The sequence below is a fragment of the Hemicordylus capensis genome, chromosome 2 (genome assembly GCF_027244095.1).
Source record: "Hemicordylus capensis ecotype Gifberg chromosome 2, rHemCap1.1.pri, whole genome shotgun sequence".
NCBI lineage: Eukaryota > Metazoa > Chordata > Lepidosauria > Squamata > Cordylidae > Hemicordylus > Hemicordylus capensis.
The window spans coordinates 157497287-157521943 of NC_069658.1; the positions used below are offsets into that span (position 1 = coordinate 157497287).

The 24657-nt window shown below is 48.3% G+C and overlaps 2 long non-coding RNA genes across 3 annotated transcripts; one reads left to right on the plus strand and one right to left on the minus strand.

Moving 5' to 3' along the window:
* Window positions 1-1252: 1252 nt before the first annotated feature.
* On the plus strand, window positions 1253-19194 carry LOC128344337 (uncharacterized). Of its 2 annotated transcripts, XR_008315801.1 has the most exons (4): window positions 1253-8139; window positions 9867-9958; window positions 10500-12593; window positions 19030-19194. It is a non-coding gene; the product is annotated as an uncharacterized LOC128344337 (long non-coding RNA). The 2 variants fall into 2 exon arrangements; XR_008315800.1 differs by lacking the exon at window positions 19030-19194 and having other exon boundaries at window positions 10500-14411.
* On the minus strand, window positions 18907-23659 carry LOC128344338 (uncharacterized). Its single transcript, XR_008315802.1, has 2 exons — window positions 22687-23659; window positions 18907-22146 (listed from the first exon to the last, which is right to left on the minus strand). It is a non-coding gene; the product is annotated as an uncharacterized LOC128344338 (long non-coding RNA).
* Between the last annotated feature and the right edge of the window lie 998 nt (window positions 23660-24657).

Here is a 24657-nt window from a genome sequence, read left to right on the forward strand (position 1 = left end):
GACCCTAAAAAGGATGAACAATCTCTATCAGAGAAATGGGAAGAAAATCGCTCTCCCCCTCTGCTCTGAATCTTATGCTGAACAGGCACCAACAGGGGCATTCAAACTGCAAGAGCATTTCAGTTAAAAGGCTTCAGCAAAGTACTGTTGTGAGTGTAGAAGTGAGACAGAAGACTATTGACATTTATACTGTTACTGTTACATGAGTAAGTGGTAAGCTGCAGATATGTTTTCTTCTCCCTTCACAAGTATGAGCGTTTCTCTTTTCCCCACCCTCCTGTTATCAGTGATATCCAGGATCTGCAGGTGTTGAACTACAACTCCCATCACCCCCACCCTCAATTGATTGTGGCTGGGGAATGATGGGAGTTGTAGTTCAACTGCCAAGAGAGAGTCACGTTTGCCTGTACTCCCTGCCTAGGGGATACTAGAGTTGCAAGCTAGAAGCATTATAGGAAAGCATAACCCCGCTCATTCTCCACCCCTTTTCCCCTCTGTTGCAAAATTCCGGTGCTTTTGTCTAAGAGCCACAAGGCAAGCTCAACTCAGCACTGAATTTGCATTGCAAGTGCTGAGGAAAACTTCATGAATAGCTCACTCCCCCTCCCCCACGAGGAGCCAGAAAAGCTCCCTCCTCCCCCCACCCCTCTTTCTGCCAGTTGCAGGTCCCTCGCCTCGCCTTCCCTCCCCTGCGCCCCAGCTACTGTCTGCTGGGACTCACCAGGCTGCAGCAGAAGCTCAGGGTTTCTCTGCATCCAGCTGAGCTCTCTCAGAGGTGGCTGTTGCCGCTGCTTCTCTCCCGCCCGCCCTTGCGTGCACAGACCATCACACAGACATCCACAGGGAGAGCAAAATCGAGGAAGACATCCACTTGGCACTCACACAGGGGCGTAACGATAGGGGGGGCAGGCAGGGCACGTGCCCTGGGCGCCACTCCGGTGGGTCACGTGGGGGGCGCCAAAAAGTGGCATCCCCCCGACCCCCCCGGATCGCCGAGTGTGGCGGTGGCGGCGGCGGATCACCCGCCGAGTGCAGCAGAGCGACGCCGAGGCCTGCCATCTGGCCTGGCATCACTTCCCAACTGCGCAGGCCTCGCAGTGGGGAAGCGACGCTGGGCCAGACAGCAGGCCTCGGCGTCGCTCTGATGCACTCGGCGGGCGATCCGCCGCCCGCCACCGCCGCGCTCACTCCAGCCAGGGGGGTGCCGGCGCAGGTATTTGGGGGCCTGGGGGGGGCAGGGGAGGGTGCAATTTCAGGGGCAGAGCTTGCCCTGGGCACCGTTTCCTGCCCCTGCGCCACTGCGCTACTGCACCACTGCGCTCACACACACAGCTTGTATTGCCAGCAACTCTATCCTTCCTTGGAAGCTGTTTACAAGCTCCTAGACTCCTCGAATCACCCTTCTTTCAGAATGAAAGCCAACCAAAAAACAGAACCGAGAATAAAGCAAAGCACCGATTTTATTTAGCTGAAAGGCAACTCTGAAATGCCCCTGCCCCAAAAGACATCAGATCTGCAGCAAGGGAAACTGGGAAAGAGAACGGGGATTAGATATTGGGGGTGAAGGGGTCCGTTTTTGGAGTGATTTTTAAAATGCAAATAAGTATAAGCATTTAATCTATAGCTAAGCTAATTTACTGGGAGTCCCCACTTTAGGAACTATGAGGGCTTGCAAGGATTTAATGCAGACAAACGTTTTTAAAAGGAGGGAGCGGTGAAGGGATTTGCCCGCTGAGTTTGGAAAGCAGTAGGGAGCAGCTGCTTGTCTTTAGCAAAGAACAACCTTTTATAAACCAAGTCCAGGTGTGTTTCCCGCAAGCACTGGGAGGATATCTGACTAGCAAAGCAGCTACTCTGGAGAAAGGGAGGAAAGCTCAGGCTACAGTTTAAAAAGCAAACTGATGTTGTGCACGCCCTCTGCGCTGCCCCGGCAGCAGGTCTCTCTCTCTCTGTCCCACGCTTGCTCTCCCAATGGCCCCCGCCCGCCCTCTTTCATAGATGATCTTTGCCGATTATAATACATTTGAGCCTTTGGGGGAGAGGGAGGAGGAAAATGCTATCCAGGACTGGGACAGAAGGGAGCTGCAAGGCAAAGCAGCAGGGTAGGGCACGTGGCGCGACACACTGACTGAGACATCATGATTCGAGCAGTTTACTACTTGCTGGAGAGTCAGTCAGTGTGTAATGCAGCTGGGACGAATGGCCCTTGGGCGGCGGCAGCAGCACAGCAGCACTCAAAGAACAGGCAGCCAGCACGCCAATTAGAGGTGGTGAGCAGCTACAAGGGACTGAGTCAGGCAGGCAGAATGCAGACCGGCCGAGGCACTCAGAGCAGCCTGCAGCAGTGCAGTGGGAAGGTTCAGGTTGGAAGGAGAGGAGCAGCGTCGTGAGCGGGGGAAGAAGGAAGCGGAAGTGCCGCTTGCCCAGGGGGCCTTGTCCACCCTCTGCATGGGGCATGCCAGCGAATAGGTGCCCCCGCCCGCTGCAGCCATAAACCTCTGCGCCTGCGTGAGTGGGGGGTGGGGTGGCTGGGCACAGGTGCTGCCCGGAGCCAGACTCTGGAGAGACGCCGGCGGTGATGTGAGCAGTGGGCCCACTGGTGCACTGGGTTGATTTTTGGGGGGTGGGGGATTGAAATTTTTTTTTTTTTAATGTGGTGGTGGTGGCGGCGGCGGCCTGGCAGAGGGGCCAGGCAGGCATTTCTGTGCCCCAAGTCAACTGGCGCCCAGGGCATGTGCCCTGCCTGCCCCACCCCTGATTACACCTCTGCCCTAGCCTGCCCAGTGCCCACCCAGTTATTTCTTTGCCCATCATTCGTGAATTGAAACACACATTGTTTGATTGACTTGTGGCGCAGTGGTGGCTACCCTGGTGGCGCAGTGGTAAAACTGCCCCCCTGTAACCAGAAGGTTACAAGTTCGATCCTGACCAGGGGCTCAAGGTTGACTCAGCCTTCCATCCTTCCGAGGTCGGTAAAATGAGTACCCAGAATGTTGGGGGGCAATATGCTAAATCATTGTAAACCACTTAGGTAGCTTCCAGCTATAGAGTGGTATATAAATGTAAGTGCTATTGTGTGTAGGTAGGCCCAGCACAATTCCGTTACTTTTTCATCTTCTGTGCCTGTGATATTGACAACAACAGCATCATTGTTGTTCCAGCAATCCTAATCTGTGTAATTAAATTTTGATAAATTTGTAACTAACTTCCATTCCCAGAACCACAGACAGAGAATAACTGTAATCCCTGTTATTCGTGGCGAGTGCACTGAGCCAGCCTTAAAGAACTCCTCCACAGTCAGTGCACTGTGTGCGCACAGCAGTGCCACAAGCTAAGTGGCATTATTTTATTTCTTGTTCTGTGGCATCCTGCTTCTGTTGTGTCACACACACCTAACTCCCAGTCCCTCTAGCTAAACTCTGTGTGATACACATTACACAGCAACCTCTGATTTAGCCAGCCACAGAATTTGTGCCAAACAGCCTTAAGCAAGGAGGCACTCCACTCCAGTCCACAAGTCATCACAGCAGCCCCTGTTTTTGGCCCTCTGAATCTACCTGCCCCCTGAGACAACCCAATCCACTCCACCACCACCCCCTTTTTACATTCTAAAAAGAAGCCCCAAAACCATGGCTGGGAGGGCTGGTAGAGCAGCAGAAAGAGGCAGGTTGCAAGGAAGGGGGAGGCTTTTCTTCCCTGCTGGTCGTGGCAGGGGGCGGCCAGAGGGGCTTACTCCCCGAGTCACCCCCGGCCCTGCTTCGGCGTGCAGGCTAGACTTCTCGAGTCAACCTGGCCCTATGCCAGAGCCTGCAGCAGGGCAGAATTTAGGGGGGAGGGCCTCCCAATTTGCCAGGGAAGAAGATCTTCCTGTGGCTGCTGAGGAGGTGGTGCTGGTGGAGGAGGCTGGCAGTCCAGCCAGATCCACCTTGCCGCCCTCCCCACCGGTCCCTGTTGGGGGGTGGGGGCCCAGGGTTGCATCTGAGGAGGCTCAGGAGGAGGGAAGCCCACTTGTCCCTGGGCCTTCCCAGGCCAGCTCTGAGGTCAGTGGTGGTGGTGGCATGCCCGAGAAGGAACCAGCAAAGCTGCCACCTCCCAAGCGACCTCGTGTCGCAGGAGAGTCCAGCAGTGTGGACTGAGATCACTTTGAGCTTCGCCCTGGTGATCCCACCCATGCTGAGTGCACCGACTGCAAGGCGCTGGTCAGCAGAGGCAAGGACCCTAAGCACTTCACTACCTTGGGTCTGTTGTTGCACCTGCGCCAGCGGCACCCAGGTGGGGAGACCTCTGCTGGCAGTGGCAGTAGGCACAGTGCCTCGACTAACAGTAGTGGCAGCAAGCGGCCAGTGGCTCCTGCTCCTAGGCAGGAAAAACTGACCGATCGTCATCAGTGGATGCAATCTCTGGGAAAGCGGTCTGATCACCCAAAAGCACATCTCGTGGCTCGGGCCATTGCTGAGATGAACGCTTTGGATAACCAGCCGATTTCCATTGTTGAGAATGTCGGCTTCCACCATCTGCTCCAGCTACTTTCCCCAGATTACAAGATCCCTTCAAGGAGCACCTTCAGCAGGAGGGTGGTCCCCTCCTTGTACTATGCGTGCAGGGAGGCTGTGTTGGCCCGGTTGCGTGCAGCTGGGCCCAGCACCAGTGTGCATTTCACTGCGGATATCTGGACTAGCCGCAGCGGGCTGCACACTGCCTTCATGTCCCTGACAGCCCACTGGTGGGGGCATGGGGGTGAGGGGACATCTGGCTCTGCTGGCACTGTATCCAGCTCCTCCCATGCATGCACGCCTTCTTGGGCAGTGTTGCATGTGGAGGCGATGGATACAGACCACAGGTCGGGTGAGTTGGCCGCCATCATGGACCGCCAGGTGGGGGGTTGGCTGACTGTGGAGTCAAGCCTCTGACGAGGCTTCATGGTGACAGACAATGCAGCTAACATCAGCAAGGCAGCTAGGCAGGTTTACGGTGTGAACATGGCATGCGTTGCGCACACCTTGAACCTGGTGGTGCAGGATGCGCTTGGGCTCAAGGAGGCGGCGAAGTCCAAGCTGTGTGCGAAGGGTGTTAGTTAAGCTAAGGATCCTGCGGCTCCCGTGGCCGCTCTTGTGGAGCAGTGCCGCAAGATAGCGGGTGGAGCATGTGGAGTACAAAGTTAACAATCAATGGTGAGACATTTGGACAGGTTAGCATTAGAAGAGACATATTCCAAGGGGACTCACTATCCCCTCTGTTGTTTGTAATTGCCATGACTCCACTTTCACAAATACTAAACAAAACAGGCCTCAGATACCAAACATCTAAAACATCAAGTCAAATCAACCATCTGCTCTACATGGATGATCTGAAGTTGTATGGAAAGTCCCAGTCAGAAATCGAATCACTGTTAAACACTCTCCGTATATTCAGTAGCGATATAGCAATGGAGTTTGGACTAGACAAGTGTGCTGCATTAATAATGAACAGAGGGAAAATAAGAAAAACAGAAGGAATAGAGCTGCCCAATGGAAGCAAGATCAAGAACCTGGAAGACAAAGAACATTACAAATACTTGGGCATTCTCCAGGCTGATAACATTGCACACACTGAAGTTAAAAGAAAAATTGGAAGTGAATACATCAGGAGAGTTAGAAAAATCCTCAAGTCCAAACTCAATGGCGGGAACACCATACAAGCCATAAACACCTGGGCTATACCTATTATCAGATACACTGCAGGAATAATAGACTGGACCCAGGCAGAGCTGGAGACGCTAGATCATAAGACCAGGAAAATAATGACCATCAATCATGCTCTGCACCCCCACAGTGATGTAGATAGGCTATACCTCCCTCACAGCTCAGGTGGAAGAGGAATGCTGCAAGTCCATCAAATGGTAGAGAAGGAGAAAAGAGGCCTTGAAGAAAATATCAAGGACAGTTAAGAAGATGCACTTCAAATGGTCAATAACGCAAAACTATTCAACACCAATGAGAGAAAGCAGGCCTACAAGAAAGAACAAGTCAAGAACCGAGCAGAAAAATGGGAAAAGAAGCCACTGTATGGTCAATATTTGCACAATATAAGTGGAAAATCAGACATCACCAAGACCTGGCAATGGCTTCAGAATGGCAACTTGAAGAAAGAAACAGAGGGTTAAATACTGGCTGCACAAGAACAGGCACTAAGAACAAATGCAATAAGAGCAAAAGTCAAAAAATCCACAACAAACAGCAAGTGCCGCCTTTGGAAAAAAGCAGATGAAACAGTGGACCACCTAATCAGCTGTTGTCAAAAGATCGCACAGACTTACTACAAACAAAGGCATGACAAGGTAGCAGGGATGATACACTGGAACATCTACAAAAAATACAAGCTACCTGTAGCCAAAAATTGGTGGGACCATAAAATTGAAAAAGTTGAAGAAAATGAAGATGTAAAAATATTATGGGACTTCCGACTACAAACAGACAAGCATCTGCCACACAATACACCAGACATAACTGTAGTCGAGAAGAAAGAAAAGCAAGTTAAAATAATCAACATAGCAATACCAGGGGATAGCAGAATAGAAGAAAAAGAAATAGAATAAATCACCAAATACAAAGATCTACAAATTGAAATTGAAAGGCTGTGGCAGAAAAAGACCAAAATAATCCCAGTGGTAGTTGGCGCCCTGGGTGCAGTTCCCAAAGACCTTGAAGAGCACCTCAACACCATAGGGGCCACAGAAATCACCATCAGCCAGTTACAAAAAGCAACTTTACTGGGAACAGCCTATATTCTGCGATGATATCTATAACAACAGCAACAACATTGACCATAAAATTCAGCCATCCCAGGGAAGGACTCAATGTCTGGATAAAACAAACCAGTCAATAACACCTGTTTGACTGTGTAAATAAATAATAATAATAGAACTTGAAGTAACCCAGTGGCAGTAGATTCAGGACAGACTGCTTTGCACAATGCATCTTTACGTTGCGCGATTCCCTTCGAGATGTCGGGAGTGCCACTGACTTCACTTAAGAATTACGCCAATTAATGGAAGATAGGTCTGTCGATAGACAGGTGAACTCTGGGAACCCCCGTGAATGAATGCAGGTATCCCTCTGAGGGCTGGATGCTGAGGAAAAACAGAATAAATAACAGGGAGAGGGGGCGATGACTTGCCCCAGCTTGTGCCCCATTTTATCCTCCAATGCAAGTCTCTAGAAAAAAGATACTTTCCTCCTGCTCAGTTGCCTATGTGCTGTGAGCTTTGGAGTTGCTTCTTGTGAATGAGTGAGTTTTTTCAGAGAATTGGAATGGAAAGGGACAGACTGTACTTGCTGCTTATATGTCTGACGTACAACTGTGCTAGTGGTTGGTTGGTGGGTTGGGTATTTTTCTACCTCCCCTTTATGATACTATTTGGAAAGAAAGTCACTTCTGCTGTATTAGATTGACCGGCCTGGATCTTGTGTTCTTTCTTTCTTTCTTTCTTTCTTTCTTTCTTTCTTTCTTTCTTTCTTTCTTTCTTTCTTTCATGACGCCTAGAACTACTGATGGATGGGCTAAAAGCCCAAATTCCAAAACAGCCATCCCAATTCCTAGAGGAAAGGAACATAGGAAACTGCCATACTGAGTCAGACCATTGGTCCATCTACCTCAGTATTGTCTACACAGACTGACAGCGGCTTCTCCAAGGTTGCAGGCAGGAATCTCTCTCAGCCCTATCTTGGAGAAGCCAGGGAGGGAACTTGAAACCTTCTGCTTTCCCAGAGCGGCTCCATCCCCTGAGGGGAATATCTTAACAGTGCTCACACATCAAGTCTCCCATTCATATGCAACCAGGGCAGACCATGCTTAGCTGTGAGGACAAGTCATGCTTGCTACCACAAGACCAGCTGTCCTTGTAGACCAGGTTTATGTGTCTGATGTACAACTTTGCTAGTGGTTGGTTGGTGGGTTGGGTATTTTTCTATCTCCCCTTAATGATACTAGTTGGAAAGAAAGTCACTTCTGCTGTATTAGATTGACTGGCCTGGATCATGTGACATTCTTTCTTTCATGACAGGCTAGAACTACTGATGGATGGGCTAACAGTCCAAATTCCAAAACAGCCATCCCAGTTCCTAGAGGAAAGGACTCTCTCTCCCTCTCGTTTTATTGAATGTAAGTACAAATAGCTGGCTCTTTCTTTCAGGTTTGAGGTCATTCAGTAATAAGTCTTCCCAAATGCAAACTATTTTGAGGGTTACAATTTTATGTTTGTTCCCCCCCCCCCACCCCGTGTTATAGTCGTGTTGCTTGTCAAAGTGAAAGTGGCTCTCATATGGAAACCCTGACACCTTTTGTGCATGCATATGAACAGGATCACTGGTTCGTGTTCCCATATGGAATTGCACACAAACATTGAATGCAGGTCTAAACCACCCAGGATCCACCAAGCCAAGTGTCGTCATATACGTTGGCCCACCTGGCCTAAATGAACCTCCTGTTTTGGCTGCTGTCTTTGACTCAGCAGATCCCCATTTCTGTCATCCTGATTCCATGCCTTTGGTCTTGTGTTCCAGACAGCAATCATGTGCAGGCTCTGCAAAGCTTTTGCTCAAATTCCAAGCGCAGTGATCTCACCCTACAGAAGCTCCTGTAGGTGCCTCTTGGCCAAGTTAGCCTCTTGGCAAAGTTAGCAGGGCTAGCTATATTACTTGGTATGTGAAGAAGGTACAAGATACAGAAACACAATATTGATGCAAAACAAAGAATTCATGGGACTGCAAAATCATTTTTTACTCTGAACATTTTGCCTTTCCATTCTCCAAATGATGTGGTCGCTATGAGGCGACACCGACTTGACGGCACTTAATCCATCAATCAAATGCGTGCCACAAAGAAGCAGTTCTTTTCTGCCCGCATTGCTTCTGCAAGTTCACATTCAGCAGAGTTGTCTCGAGTTGTGAAAGGGCTAGTGCATGGCCCTCCCCCCTTGAATGAGTATTGGGATCCATCAGCTACCCGTTGTGACATTTCAAATGAGATTTTTGCAGGTGAAAACTCTCTTCATCGAACTGAACTAGACTCTACAGGTACTGCAGAGCCTACTGTGGAGGTGTCCAGCAGCTCCTCTTGCACAGTGAAATTGGATCATTTTCCATTTGTGAGTGCAGAGGATGTGGGCAACCTGCTTAGGAAACTTCACTTGACTACCTGTTTTCTTGATCCTTGCCCAACATGACTTATACAATCTTGCAAGGAGGTTATTGGAGAGGGTCTTGGAAGCATCATTAATACTTCTCTGAGGAGGGGCAGGATGCCTCCTTGCCTCAGGAAGGCGATGATTAGACCACTGTTGAAGAAACCTGCATTGGATCCCATTCTAGGCATTTCTCCAACCTCCCATGGTAGGGCAAGGAGATTGAGAGGGTAGTGGCATCTCGGCTCCAGGCAGTCTTGGAAGAAGCAGATGATCTGGGCCCATTTCAGAATGGCTTCCGGGTGGGCTATGGGGTTTAGAAGGACTTGGTTGGCCTGTTGGGTGATCTCCAATTGGGAATCGACAGGGGGAGTATGACCCTGTGGATCCTTTTGGATCTCTCTCAGATCCTTTTGATATCAGTGAATCATGGCACCTCCTGGAGTGCCTGAAGGGGTAGGGAGTGAGAGGCACCGCTTTGCAGTGGCTCCACTCCTTCCTCTCATGTAGGTCCCAGATGCTGTTGCTTGGAGATTGTTGCTCTTCCAAATGAGAGCTATTGTATGGGGTTGCACAGGGCTCCATTCTATCTCCAATGCTTTTTAATATCTACATGGAACGGTGGGGGGAGATCGTCAGGGATTTGGTGCAGGGTGTTACCCATATGCTGACACCCAAACCTCTTTCTCCATGTCAACTTCATTAGGAAATGGCTTAACTTCCCGAAAGACTTACCTGGAGTCTGTGATGAGCTGGATGAGGGAGAACAAACTGAGGCTGAATCCAAGGAAGACAGAGGTATTCATGGTGGGAAGTTGGGACTTAGGAAGTGGCTCAGATCTGCCTGTTTTGGATGGGGTTACACTCTCCCAGAAAGAGCCCGTATGTAGTCCGGGAGTATTTCTGGACCCAAGCCTCTTCCTGGTCTCTCAGGTTGAGGCAGTGGCCGGCCTTTCTGTCAGCTTAGGCTGATACGCCAGCTACATCCATTCCTGGAGATAGACCACCTGGAAACAGTGGTGCATATGCAAGTAAGATCCAGACTGCACTAGTGCAATGCACTGTACATTGGGCAGTTTTTGTCTGTAGTATGCAGAATGTATAAAGAATGCAGCAGCCAGACTGGTCTCTGGGGCTTGGGCCCAAAATATTAAAGGAAATGCCACCTTCTTCATGAACCCTGCTGCTGCCTATTCAGATCATCTGGGGAAGTTCGGTGGCAGTTGCCACTGGCTCAGCTGGTGCTGACCTGAAACCGAGCCTTTTCTAGGGTTCCCCAGGACTTTGGAATGTGCATCCTAACTAAATAAAGTTGTTCTATATTTCTTTTTATTCTCAGCATCTTTCACCAACTACAAATGAAAAGATTCCTAAGTTAATGCAAACACTACACTGTGCTGCCAATAGAGTGCAGCCCGTCAAGCTCGTCACTCCCACCCCAATATCTCAACTGCCTAAAATCACAAAAAATCTTAGTCATCAGCTCTGATTCCAAAAAAGGTGATTTTGGTATTTGCAGACCCTAAGCCTGCACAGTGACAAAGCGGGGAACATGATGCTCCCAACATAGACTCGAGAGACCGCTCCATTCCCAACAAGAGAGACACCAGAGAAGTCACACCAAGATCACCCTCCAATCCTGAACGTGACTCCAACCCAGCTCAAATGGAGGATTATACCATCAACCCTAGCTGGTCTTCTCAACACCGACTGAAAAGCATGCCCTGCACGATACCAACTATATAGAAGAGACCCTACGTGATACCAACGCTCTCCGGGTCACAGGGAATCCCCTCACCATCTGTACTCTCCTAAATGCTATTCCATAGGATCCGGTGTATTGCTACTGAGAACGTCGACACTGAGACTACTTTCCATCTGATCATGCCTGATCGTTCCACTTACATCTTCGATGACAGATCTGTCACTGATGATAGAGAACGCTATCTCCACCCTTGCTCTTGGGCTCCACATCGAAACCAATATCCGGGGAGATTGCACCATCCAGACTCTCGGTCCTGATCATACTCTCCTCAGCACTGCAGGTCTTGGGCTCAGTCAAGAGATAAGAGAAGTCAACCACCTAAGCAGCTGGACTTTGACCTCCTACCACCGGATTCCTCGACTGAAGAATCCGCCTCAGAGGAAGATGCAGAAACAGCCCTGGACATCGCATGGGGTTCCACACCTTCAGATCTAATTGAAGATCCAAAGCCTCTGCCTCCCTCGGAGTACCTGAAGCTCTTCACTGACCAAGTGGCCTATATGGCTACCTCTTTACATATCCAGGTTAACGAACCTCCTAAATCTCCTCCTGATCCCATTTTTGGGCCAACTGATGCTGGAACTTTGCACTCTTTCTTCCTACCACTGAACTCTGCTTGAATGGACATTGTCAACGCTTGCTGGGCATTTTTGCCACCTACCTCTCAGAAGCTGGAAGGTTTTTTTACAAGGTTCAAGCCAGGGACAATCAGTTCCTTCTGTGCCATCCTACTCCTCACTCCATTATAATGGACTCTGCTCAGTCCTGTTCAAAGAACAGAATCCATTCAGCAGCATCTGACACAGAAGGCAGAAAAGCAGATGCCCTTGGGCCTGTCCCCTTTCCAAACAGCTCCTCCATATACGTCTCGCCATGCCACTGACTGTTCATTCAATGTTTGCTGCAGCAACTCCTCGCTGGCACACATGGATGTGTTCATCTACATTGGCACCTGGAACAAGAGGAAGAAGAAGAGAGAATTTGACCTTTTGATGGCCAGGCCCTTGTTGGAAAGGAGACAAAATGGAAAGGAGACAAAAACTGAAAAATATGGCAAGACCTATGACCTCCCAACAACCTGCCTACAATTCCTCAAGGGGCAACAAATCCTCTTCTTCTGCTGCTGCTGCTATATCATTTTGTCCTTCCAGCTACTCTCAATCAACTAACCGTTCCTTTCGTCCTTCTAGGACCTCCCTATTTCAGAAAAGACAGGTCTCCTTCGTAAAATCACAACCTTCCAAATCTCAACCACCAGTGCATAGCAAGTGCTCGGGACTCAAGCAGCTGCAAATATTATTCTTTGAAGCACTCCACACACAAATCGGGCTTTGTCTCCCAAATTCTAGCTTATCTCAATGTATTTCTGGGTTTTTTAAATGCTGCTTTTAATGAGATTTTCTGAAAACACCAGAGCAAATAGGGAGAGGCATTGACGTAGAATCATTCACATGAGAAGAGGGATATAATCTTCTAGGAATGCAGATAGAGGCTTTAGAAATCTCTCTCCCCACCCCGCCATTGGCTAGAAGGAAAATACGGAGGCACGCGATGTGAACTTGCACCAAAAGAAAACCTGAGAGCAGAGGGGAGGGGCTGCTTCCCTCCTTGTCGCGAGTGTGATTCGAAGTGTCTTCACTCAACATTGACCCTGAAGCATGAAGCCAGGTGCGAATAACTCCCTGGCCTTCCAGGGTTTTCTAACGGCTTTACATGTTTTCGTTGTTCATGGTTTTAGACTGTTTTAGAAATTGTTTTGTAAGGATTGTTTTTAAAAGTGCCTAGGTAATGAGAGCAGCAGTAGCCATCTTGCTGCCCCTCGGGCATCCCAATAATCTGCCCATTGAGGGAACTGCCTGACCTTGCCTCATGGAAGGACCGCCCTTACCTGTCATCACTGCTCCATTAGGGGTGTGGAGAGCTCACTTTACATAGGCCTCTGGATTAAAGGCAGCAAAGTTAGTTGTCCTGTGTGTCCATCAGGTTAACATGTTCCTTTTGTGATATAGTCTGGGATCCTGTGTAACTTTGTGGCAAAGTCTGTGTGAGATGTCTATGGGTGGTTTTGTTCGATTTGAAAACCAATCCAGATCCCATACTTCACAATAGCCTGCTGCAATGTGTTCATTTTTGGAAAGGCTGACATCCTGACCCCCAGTTCATTCTTGTGCTGAAGAGTGTGTGTGTGCTTCCTTCCTTCCTTTCCTGCTTGCACATGTCCTGGGCTTCACTGAGTCCATGAGTCACTCTTAGGGGGCAGAAGTCAGGGACTGGATTGTGTCCAAGTGCCTTGTTTTAAACTATTAAGCCAAGCTCACTGCCATTGCTTGGAATGCATTGCAATAGGAAGCTTGAGATTCCCACTTTAGCCTTCTGGAGGGGATGTCTGGCCAGTTTCCCAACTTAGCACCAAATGAAGGATGCCCAGAAGCCACATGTGTGGTCACACATGGGTGGTGAAGGGGAGCAGGAGAACATTCGCCATCCATGGGTGCTCTTTCTGGGCCTTCCTGACTGAACGCCATCAGGTATAGAGATAGAATGCAAGTACATATCATAGGAACACAGGAATATAGGAAGCTGCCATATACTGAGTCAGACCATTGGTCTATCTAGCTCAGTATTGTCTACACAGACTGGCAGCAGCTTCTCAAAATCTGCAGAGAGGAATCTCTCTCAGCCCTGTCTCGGAGATGCTGCCAGGGAGGGAACTTGGAAGCTAGAAGCTCTTTCCAGAGCAGCTCCATCCCCTAAGGGAAATATCTTACAGTGATCACATATGTGGTCTCCCATTCATAGGCAACTGTGGCAGACCCTGCTTAGCTAAGGGGAAAAGTCATGCTTGCTAACACATGTGGTCTCCCATTCAAATGCAACCAGGTTGGACCCTGCTTAGCTAGGGGGCCAGGTCATGCTTGCCACCACAATACCAGCTCTCTTTGCTAGACCAGCTCTCCTCTCTATGCAAGAACATCATCCTCTATGCAAGAACATAGCCTGGGACTCTAGTCCGATCTAGAATGGGACCCATCCATATGTGCTTCTATCCATTCTGAAAATAAAGCCAGCCGCTCCAGAACAAATGGAGGCAGGCCCATATTAGAACTGCTTTGAATCAGAGCTTCATATGGTCATAGAATCTGCACTCGAGGCTCTGAGGAAGAGATCTGGTCTTGTGGAAGGGAGCATGGATTGTTCTTTTTGCTATGCAGGGTCCATGCTGGTTTGCTTTTAGATGGGTGACTACATCCAAGAGCCAGCATGGTGCAGTAGTTAGAGTGCTGGACTAGGACCGGGGAGATCCGAGTTCAAATCCCCATTCAGCCATAAGACCTGCTAGGTGACTCTGGGCCAGTCACTTCTCTCTCAGCCTAACCTACTTCACAGGGTTGTTGTGAGGAGAAACTCAAGTATGTAGTACACCGCTCTGGGCTCCTTGGAGGAAGAGCGGAATATAAAATGTAAAAATAAATAAAATACATGGGAGCACTCTCTGCTGTAAGATATTCTCCTTCAGGCCGGAGTGGGCAACCTTGGCTGTCCAGGTGTTGAGGAACTACAACTCCCATCATCCCCAGCTAAAATAAATTGTGATTGGAGTTCCTGGTATGGTTTCTGAAAACGCCCTTTCTTTATGTCCCTGGGGACATTTTTCATTGTGATTTCTGCTACCACGGCCTGATTTTGATCCAGGGCAAAGTAAGCAGCTTCTTCCAAAATCTGGCATCATCTCCTTTACACACATTTCTCCTATGATCATTGGACTGACTTGAGCAACTCAGATTCTCAGGGGAGACACAAGCTGGAAAGCAAGCCAATGACCATAAGGCAAATTTGCATGGGGGGTGTCACTCTGTGGCTCCAGAGGATTGAAGAGCCGACATGGAAGGTCCCACCCTGTTATCTGATGGGTTCAGAAAGCTCGCTCTTCAAGAGAGAGCTTACCATGGCCCGGGCTCCGTGCTTTGTCGCCAGACCCCGGCCCCCAAGAAGACACGGACAACAAATGTAGTGGGTAAAAGGGGTCACAGCTTTATTGATAAACTATAATTGGATTAGCGGACTGGATAGGGTTAAGCCCACCTCCCCAAGACAGTGTGGGGCCTAGCAATGACCGGGTTTGGACTACCGTGTCCTTCCCCGTGCCTTGCTTGGGCGACACACCCTGGCTCAGGAAGTCAGCAGGTGGAAAACCTTCTCCCTTACCTTCATGGCCAACCCCCAAGGGGGCCCGGATCCTTCCAGGTCTTCGCACACCCCGGACCACACAGCCCATGGGTATGTGAAGTGCCTGAAGCAGGTTTCATGGCGAATCTTCCTCCCCGGGCTGCACAAACCACAAGGGAACGATTGACCAATCACCCGTTTTGACTGTCCAAGGGTACTCACTGATGTTCCATCCCATCTACTTGCCACCCATCCCGCACTGTCTCTGCCAAGCCATGACCTAACTAGCTAACCATTGATACTAGTGTAGCAGGATGGAGTAGGCGAGAGAAAACCCCCAACATGGCCAATGCGTTGGGAGCCAAAGATTCCTACTTGGCCCCCAAGGAATGCAACCAGCCTCTAGACTCGCTCTATTCCTAGGGGAAGGAGGGTGGAGGAATCGTGCTCCAAACTGATCCTTCGGGGTGGGGAGCTGCCGGAACAGCAACCTTAGCCCCGCCCACCAGACGCTGAGGCCCAATCTGGAGCCTCTTGGGGCCCGTGCTAGGGAGGTGGGACAAATCACCCTTCCCCCAGCACGAGGCCAGGGGAAGGGGCATTCTTGCCCTTCTCAGTTATTACTCAGGTAAGGGAGTAGAGGACTCTCTTAACATTGGCTTCCAGGCCAATCTATTTCTATTGTCTATTTATGCTTCAATCAAGGTCCAAAATATATCTTTCTCTACCCAAGAACATAGTCTGGAACTCTGGGATGGTTTAGAGACAGGCCCCGTTCATATCCGTTTTCATCCATCAAGAAGAAAATGCACCCTCTGTAACAAACAAAATTAATCAGTGGAAGAGTGTGGTATATCCTCCCAATGGCCATTTATTGCCTTTCATTTTTCATTCTTTTTTGAGATTAGCTAACATTTATTACAGTCCACGACCAGAAAACAAAAACAGAAACAAAAAGAAAAAATATATACAATGACAGGAAATGAATGCAACTTATGGCAACTTACATTGCATCAATTTATGGTTTTACGTTTACATTAAATCATGGATCAAGCTTGGTCCCATGCCATTGAGGTCAACCTTGACCTCATGTCATTGGCTGAGCTCAGGTATCACCTCCTCCAGTGGAAGAGTTCCATTTCGACCACAGCCAATGAGCGTGAGCAGATTTGCATGGTGGACCATTCTTCAGTTCCTGGGGGATGTAAGAAAGAAGGAAGATTCCAGACAGATCTACACTCTTGCCTCACCTTTCACCACCATGTCCTGGTCCCTGTTTCTTCTCATGTTTCTCAGTTATGCCTCAGGTAAGGGTGTGGAGGATGCAGTTTGCATAACCTGAAGCACAGACTGCAGAGCAATTGATGCTCTGTATTTAAGGGAGAAACCTAGCGATGATGTGCTATCTGAGAGCAGGGAGAAGGTACTAAGGCCATGATTGCTGTTTTGTGTTTCTTGTAAAAGTGTCAGGACACAGCCAACGGTGAATCAGCTGGCCACTCAGTCCGTGTCCCTGGGCCAAACCGTTAAACTATCCTGCACAAGACACAGTGGTAATAACTGGGGTGACTACTTCTACTGGCATCAACAGAAGCCTGGACAGGCCCCTCGCCTTCTGATTTACGACACCAGGAAGAAGGGAGAAGGGGCCTCAGATCAGTTCACTGAGTCTGCATCGGGGAATACCGGCTATTTAACCATCACAAACATCCAGGCTGCAGATGAGGCCAATTATTACTGTGGGGCCAGGGAGTGGAGTACTGCTGTGTATCACAGTGGCACAGGCGAATGAGGAACTGAGACAAAAACCTTCATTCCTCCTTCTCAAAGTGAGGGCTCCCTAACCTGAATGTGTTCTGTGCCTGCAACTGTCTCCTTTAGAGGGGTTCTGCTTTGCCTTGTGCCACTCAGGGCCAAAGTACACATATGGTTAAATGCAGAAACTCTAGTCACATATCGGGGTCATTCACACAACCCCAAACTGTGTTCTACTTGGGTTTGGGAGCTATCTGTGCTCCCAATTTTTGGTTGTGGAGAAGCGATTGTGTGGAAGCAAGGTAGGAGGAAAAGTTACCCAGGTTTTCCTCCAACCTTGCTTCCACACAACTGAAAATTGGGAGTACACACAGCACCCAAATCCGGGTAGAACCCAGGTAGAAGGAGGTTGTTATTTGAACAATCAATCAATCAATCAATCAATGTATGTAATTTTTTAAAAAAATTGCAGTTGCCTGGCTCTCTCAATTGCAAAGGAAATTAACATTTATGTAATGATTGTAAGGAGTCCATACATGTGGAGGAAAATCAAAGTCCTTGGTGGTTACGTTCTCAAAATGTGTTTAAATAGGACTTGTATGGCTATTTATTTATTCATGACATCTATGAATCATCTCTGAAGATTTAAAAAACTCCAAAAGGTGTTTAGCATACACAGCAAATTGTGTGTTCTGTTTCTTTATTTGAATCCTACATTTCTATATAGCTTAGATTTGAAAAATATTTCATCTCTTCACCTACATTACCTTGGAGAAGCTGCTAACAGTCTGTATAGAAAGGAGTGAGCTAGATGGACCAGTGGTCTGATTTAATATAAGGCAGCTTCCTATGTTCCTAGAGGAACACGTATTTTCAGAGAGGTTATGAAGCTCCAAGCCACCTAATGGCACAGTGGGGAAGTAACTTGCCTAGGGAGCCAGAGGTTGCCGGTTCGAATCCCCGCTGGTATGTTCCCTAGACTATGGAAACCACCTCTATTGGGCAGCAGCAATATAGGAAGGTGCTGAAAGGCATCATCTCACACAGTGTGGGAGATGGCAATGGCAAACCCTTCCTGTATTCTACCAAAGAAAATCACACAGGGCTCTATGGTGGCCAGGGGTCGCCACCAACTTGACAGCACAGCTTTACTTTACTTTATGAAGCTCCAGCAGAGCTAATGATCACAGAACAAATTTGCATCAAGGGGCTTTTCTTCAGCGATGGAGGATTTAAGGAAGGAAGGGGGAGATCCCGCATGGTTCTCTGTTGACTTCAGGCAGTTAAACTGCTCTAGAGAGCTCACCATGGCCTGGACTCTGTTATTCTTGATGCTTCTCCATTACTGCTCAGGTAAGGGAATGCAGGGCCCGCATCACATTGCTCTCTGACCACAAAGCAATTTATCTTCAGTATACATCGGGAAAATGATTATGTGATATATGAAGGCAGCATTAATGTACGGATATCTTGACTGTTGGTTGGTCTTTTTTGTAAAGGTGTCCATTCCCAGGCAAGTGTGACTCAGCCTGCCTCCCAGTCTGCGTCCCTGGGGCAAACAGCAAAACTCACTTGTAGGAAAAGCAGTGGTGGTTGCTGAGGCAGCTTTTACTGGTATCAACAGAGATCTGGACAGGCCCCTCGCTTTGTGCACTGTAGTGGTTGCAGCAGAGGAGAAGGGATCCCAGCTCGGTTCACTGGTTCTGCCTCTGGAGACAACGGCTATTTAACCACCACCAATATCCAGGCTGAAGATGAGGCCGATTATTACTGTGCTATCTGGTATAGCACAGTGGTAGAGCAGAATGGGGAACTGAGAGAAAAACCTTCCCCTGTCTTCCCCTGAGTGGAGAAGAGAATCAGAGCTTCCCTTGCAGTTTTCCCAGAGGTGCACCGAGGTGATTTTGGAGCCTGGAACTGAAGGCCTTTGGAGCCCCCCCCCCCCCGCAAGTTAAGCACCATCCCTTACACACACACACACACACACACCATGACACATGCAGTATCATTTACATGTGGGTTCTTTAGAATGCAAACAGAAACTGAACTCACAAGAATGTATGAATAAAAAAACAGTTATATTTATGGAAATATGCGTTAGCAGGAACATTTCAACACGCAGCGTAACATATTTCCATCATCCATATTTCTTTCCCCACTCCCCCCATTGTCTTTAAAGCAGAAGTCAACTCCGGTGCAGGCAACAGTCATGCTCGGTCGCCTGGAAAACAATGGGCCAGGATAGACTAAAAAGGATGTTGGGGCCCCCAGGATGTGTGGAGGCCTTGGAGTTCACCCAGAAATCCAGGGGTAAGAGTGCCTCTGAATGTTCCCTCAGATCTTTTTCATCTGTGCGCGGAATGAGTTTTGTTCTGAGTGGAAGAATCAAGGCAGTGTGCGCCTGATCAGCACACAAAAGTGGAATCCTTTTCCCCAGCCCCCAGCCCAAGAAGACACGTAGACTTAGTATGGGTAAAAGGGCCACAACTTTATTAACTGTAACAAAAGACATGGCGGACTGGAACACCAGGTGATTAATCACCCTTAGAGAACAGTGCGGGCCAAGAGGACCAGGTTAGAACTCTGACGTCCTACCCAGCACCTTACTGGGCGACACACCCTGGCTCGGGAAACCCTCGAATTACCACCCCGCCCGCACTGTTACTGCCATTGTGACCGGCCTAACTCTAACTACACACCTGGAACACAGAACGGAGTAGGCAAAAAAAACCCCAACAGTGGCCAATGCGTTGGGAGCCAAAAATTCCTACTCGGCCCCGTTGGGCAACCAGTCGCTAGACCCGATCTGTACCAGGGAGGGAGGGAGGGGAATGCCTGGCCCAAACTGAGGAGAACAGGGCGGGGATCATCCCGGCCGAAACCCCACCCCCTAACACAAAGGGCCAATCGGCCCGCTTCTTGGGCCTCGTGCAGGGCGGGGCTGGGACAAACTCCCTCCCCTTTGCACGAGGCCAAGGGGAGGGTGATTTCTGTAGTCCTGAACACGTAATGTAGGTTCTCTCTCGGTCCATTGCTACTGTCATCAGAGTCATGAGGAGGATGCAGTCCACCGAAGGATTCATAGAAGCCAGCCTTGAGAGCGTCTCTGCTGTTCTCCAGCCTTTTCAGCTCCCCTTCCATCTCTGGGCTTGGGTCTGTTCAGCTCAGTTTGGGGACAGAATCGGAACAGAAAGAGAGAAGGTGCTTAATATACAGCTGTTCAAGTCTGCATCAGTTGTGTTGGTCATGGCCTGAGATGGGCCATGTTGGAGGATGTCGGGGATCAGCCAATCCCGATGTTGGGAAGCCTACATTGGGTCAGAGTTCCCGAACACCATCCGGGATTTCCCGACCCATTTTAGAGCTCCATGTGGTGGTGGGGCTCCACATTTTGTCACTGATTGGGGCTGGGGGGCTGGTGGGGGGATGGTTCCATTTGCCCAAATGCCTGCTCACCCATGCATTTTTATGTAAGATATTTCTTACTTTTTGCCTTTATTTCACTTACCATTTGAAAAAGAAGGCAGAAGATTACCACAGTTTCACATCACTTCCAAAGCGATTCTCTGATGTTACGTCACTTTTCTTCTGCATTCACTCTGACAGTACAATTTCCAGGTTACTTTAAAATATATATATTTTTAAAAAGAAAGGTCCAAGTCAATTTTAATAAATATACAGTTTCTGGTTATCCTTACATAATTATGGGCCCATTTCCAGAGTTCCCCAGGTAGCTGTCGCAACACCCCTTCACTAACTCAATAAAAATGTCAGTGCCGAACTTAAAGGGGGAAAAAATAAGCATCTGGTTTGGAAAAGGCCCAGTACAGATGGGGCATCATCCAACCAGTCAGGCCCAGTTACTCACCCCATCCTCACCACTGGACTCCTGCCGCCTTTGGTGATCTTACTTCCTCAACTTAAGCAGGTGCATTCGCCTCCATTCACTCGGGTGTCAATTTCTCACGCCAGGCGTTCTCGCAATCCGTGTCTGAAGAGTCTTGAATGCTAAAATGCTAAACATCATCTTCAACAAAGACACAACCTTCCAAAAGGCTTTTTGTGTCTGTGCAAGATAGCATGGTTGCCGCCTAGGCTGCAGGCACCTCTCTTGCTGACAAGGCAATCAAACTATTTCTTTAGTCCAGACAGTTCTCAAAACCCTTGCATGACACAACCAATTTAAACATTGGCATGTGAAATGATTCCTTCCATTTTATCAATAGACAGAAAAGCATCAAAAGCTTGAGCCCAGCATTCAAAATCAATGCTTTCCTTGAGTAAGGAATAAGGATCTGAGATGGCCATGAGCGCACTAAAGAAGAACTCATCTCTTCATGGGTCACTCAAGACTTGGGACACAGCACATATAAAACACGCAACGTGATCCATTTGATTCAGACTTTATCATGAGCATGAATAAAAGTGGGTGGTCAGTTGATCCAAATTTAACACTACACCCTTGGCTGAAAAATATGTCCACAAGGCCCTGACAGAATTTAAAGACACCAATTGTCTTGCCCAGTTGAGCCATTGGAGATTCCAAGCTCATGGGACTCCAGTCCACTGGCTTAAAGCTGCCCAAACATGGAATTTTAAAAAAATGGTATCATGCCCAATTCACTCTAAGGGAACCTAGAGATTGTGTGCTCAGTCAAGATGGGGGATGCAATTTAAAAATCGAGGCCCACACAGGCCCTGATCTTGCCCAATTCCATACAGAATTTAAAAACCCTAGAGGTCTTGCCCAATCAGAATACAATTGTAAAGGTCAAGCTGGGGGATGCAATTTAAAAACCGAGGCCCACACAGGCCCTGATCTTGCCCAATTCCATACAGAATTTAAAAACCCTAGAGGTCTTGCCCAATCAGAATACAATTGTAAAGGTCAAGCTGGGGGATGCAATTTAGAAATCGAGGCCCACACAGGCCTTGATCTTGCCCAATTCCATATACAATTTAAAAATCCTAGAGATCTTGCCCAATTCGATCAAGACAGAATTTAAAAACCCTTGAGGTCTTGCCCAATCAGAATGCAAATTTAAATGTCCAGACACACATTGTGGTCCGAACCTTACCCAATCAGTCTGGGAATATCTCTTGTGCCATAACAGAGGCACCCCAGGATGTGTGCCCTACTGTTCGACATCTCCTGGCATCAATGAAAATGTGGTGCTTTAACTGTCAAAAAGAGAGAATAAACCCAAGGTGGTCTGGAAGCTTACTGGGCTATAGCAACAACAACAACAACAACATGAAGCTGACCTTGTTTCCAGTTGTTGCTGTTCCTCAGAAGTAACTGTAAATGATACAGACATTGTGTTAGGCAATGTTCTGAGTAATTGTTCATTTCACCCTTTGGCCAAAAGCTTGGGGCAATGTCCATCCATCTCTTCCTGTGCTCCCTACTCATGATTTAACCTCACCACTGTCTCATAAGGTAGGGAAAGAAGCAAGAGATTGCTCAAGTTTCCCCCATGGACCTTTAGTCTGGGTGAGGTTTGGAAGCCAATCCTGATCAGATACTAACGCCTGGCACATCGGCTGGGTTGCTTTGAAAGCTGCAAGGTCAGGGCAAGATGGAAACCCTGAGGTAGGAGGAGACCAGTCAAACTGTTCTCCCTGCTCAAACTGGGCCAGGCTTCCAATGCTTACTGTGGCTGGTCAAGGCCTGCTTTGAACAGGGCTGGTGGGCGAGTCTGCTCTGGCTTTGGGGTCAGGAAGAGGAGGAGTCATTTTTTATGGCTTGCTCGGTCCCCACTGCATGGGGTGTGTGCCCCAATTTCATGGTGCCTGGGGAAACTAGAGCCTGGTATTTTGCCACATTTGGAATACTTACAGTGTATCGTTCCGGTCGCCGGATTACCAAAAAAGCGATACTGTCGAACTGAAGAAGGTGCAGCAGAAGAGGGAAACCGAAATGATAAAGGGGCTTATCCTGCTCTTCCCAAAGTGGTTCTCCCACTGTAGAGTCTCTTCTCTCCTTCTTCTTAGCTTCTCCCGTCAGTTTAAAAATCCTAGAGATCTTGCCCATTTTGATCAACATAGAATTTAAAAACCCTGGAGGTCTTGCCCAATCAGAATGCAAATTTAAGTCTAGTCTCACATTGAGGTCTGAACCTTGCCCAATCCAGTCTGCAAATATCTCTTTTTACATAACAAAATAGACATAAAATTTATACTAATTTGCCACTAGCAAGCAATTATAGTCTTATCCACCCTTTGGCCAAAAGCCAGTAGATAGCAAGAGATTGGCCCCAATTCCCCCCAGCAAGCTTCAGGCTGAATGAGAATTGGGCCCCAGATCCTCATCTGATCCTTATCTCCTGACACTTTTCTTGGGTTGCTCTGAAAGGCACAGGAGGAGAGGTTGGTAACCCCCAGGGAAGAGGAAGGCCAGAAGGACAGTTATTCCTGCTCAAACAGGGCCAGGGTTCTATCATTGATGGTTGCTGGGTAACAGTTGCTGCTCAATGGCTGCTTTGAACAGGGTTGTTTGTCTTCTAGTGGTAGTTTTCCAGTGCCTGCTCTGCCCCCACAGCATGTGGGGTGTGCCCCATTTCATGGCGCTTTGGGAAATGACCTTTTTGCTTTCTATGGGATTTTAGTTTTGGTTGGCCACTTTGGGGCCTGTGGAGAAAGGCAGGGCACAGATGTTCAAATAAAAGTCAAGTAATGATTAGCCCGGTCTGCTTGGAGAGGCAAGGTCCCCCTGTGGACTGAGCAACGGGGCACCCAGCAAAGCGGTGATGCCCTTTCGGTTAAGCAGGGGGAGAGCATCTGGCCCTGTCCAGCCCCACCACGGCATCCCTCCAGCGGCTCTTGCTGGGGTCTCCCTTCTTTCTGCGTGGACTGTGAGCCCTCTGGGGTCAGCAAACCTTACCCCTGTGCAAACTGCTCTGAGAAGAGCTTGCTTTTTGTTGAAAAACAGTATACAGATAATAGTAACATTAAAGAAACAAGAACTGAGGGCCATGGTGCTTTCTATCTTCGAAATAAAGATATATATTTTAAAATAATTATATGTGTTATTACTATTATTATTATTATATTTACACACAATCTACTAGATGTTATTGACTGCATTTGATTCATCATCATCATCATCATCATCATCATCATCATCATCGTTGCTACTACTAGTATCCCAGCTAAAAGAGCAAAGAGGCAACTTTAAAAAGTGGTGATTCTCTTATATGTAGCAGGGGGAGAGCAACTGGCCCTATCCATCTCCAGCACAGCATCCCTCCAGTGACTGTTGCTGGTGTCTATCTTATGTTTCTTTTTTAGATTCTGAGCCCTTTGGGGGACAGGGAGCCATTTTTAAAATTTATTCATATTTATGTAGACTACTTAAGAGGACTTCTGTTGGAAAGTGGTATAGAAATATTATAAGTATCAGCTTTCTTGCTTGTCCCTGTTTTTCCTGCTTGTGCCACTTTCTAGTTCCCAAGTGCTTCCCAATATAGTTTTTACTGGGGAGGGCTAATCCAGTCCTGGGCGAAGCTATAATTAAGCAGATGGACTAATAGCACAGCAGGAAAACGACTAGACTAGGGAGCCAGAGGTTGCCAGTTCCAATCCCCGCTGGTACTATGGAAAAAACCTCTATCGGGCAGCAGTGATATAGGAAGATGCTGAAAGGCATCATCTCACACTGTGCAGGAGATAGCAATGGTCAACCCCTTCTGTATTCTACCAAAGACAACCACAGGGTTCTGTGGTCGCCAGGAGTCGAGATTGACTTGATGGCACGCCTCACTTTTTCCAGTGGTTACCGAGGAATACAGGAAGGTCCTCAATGCTTTGC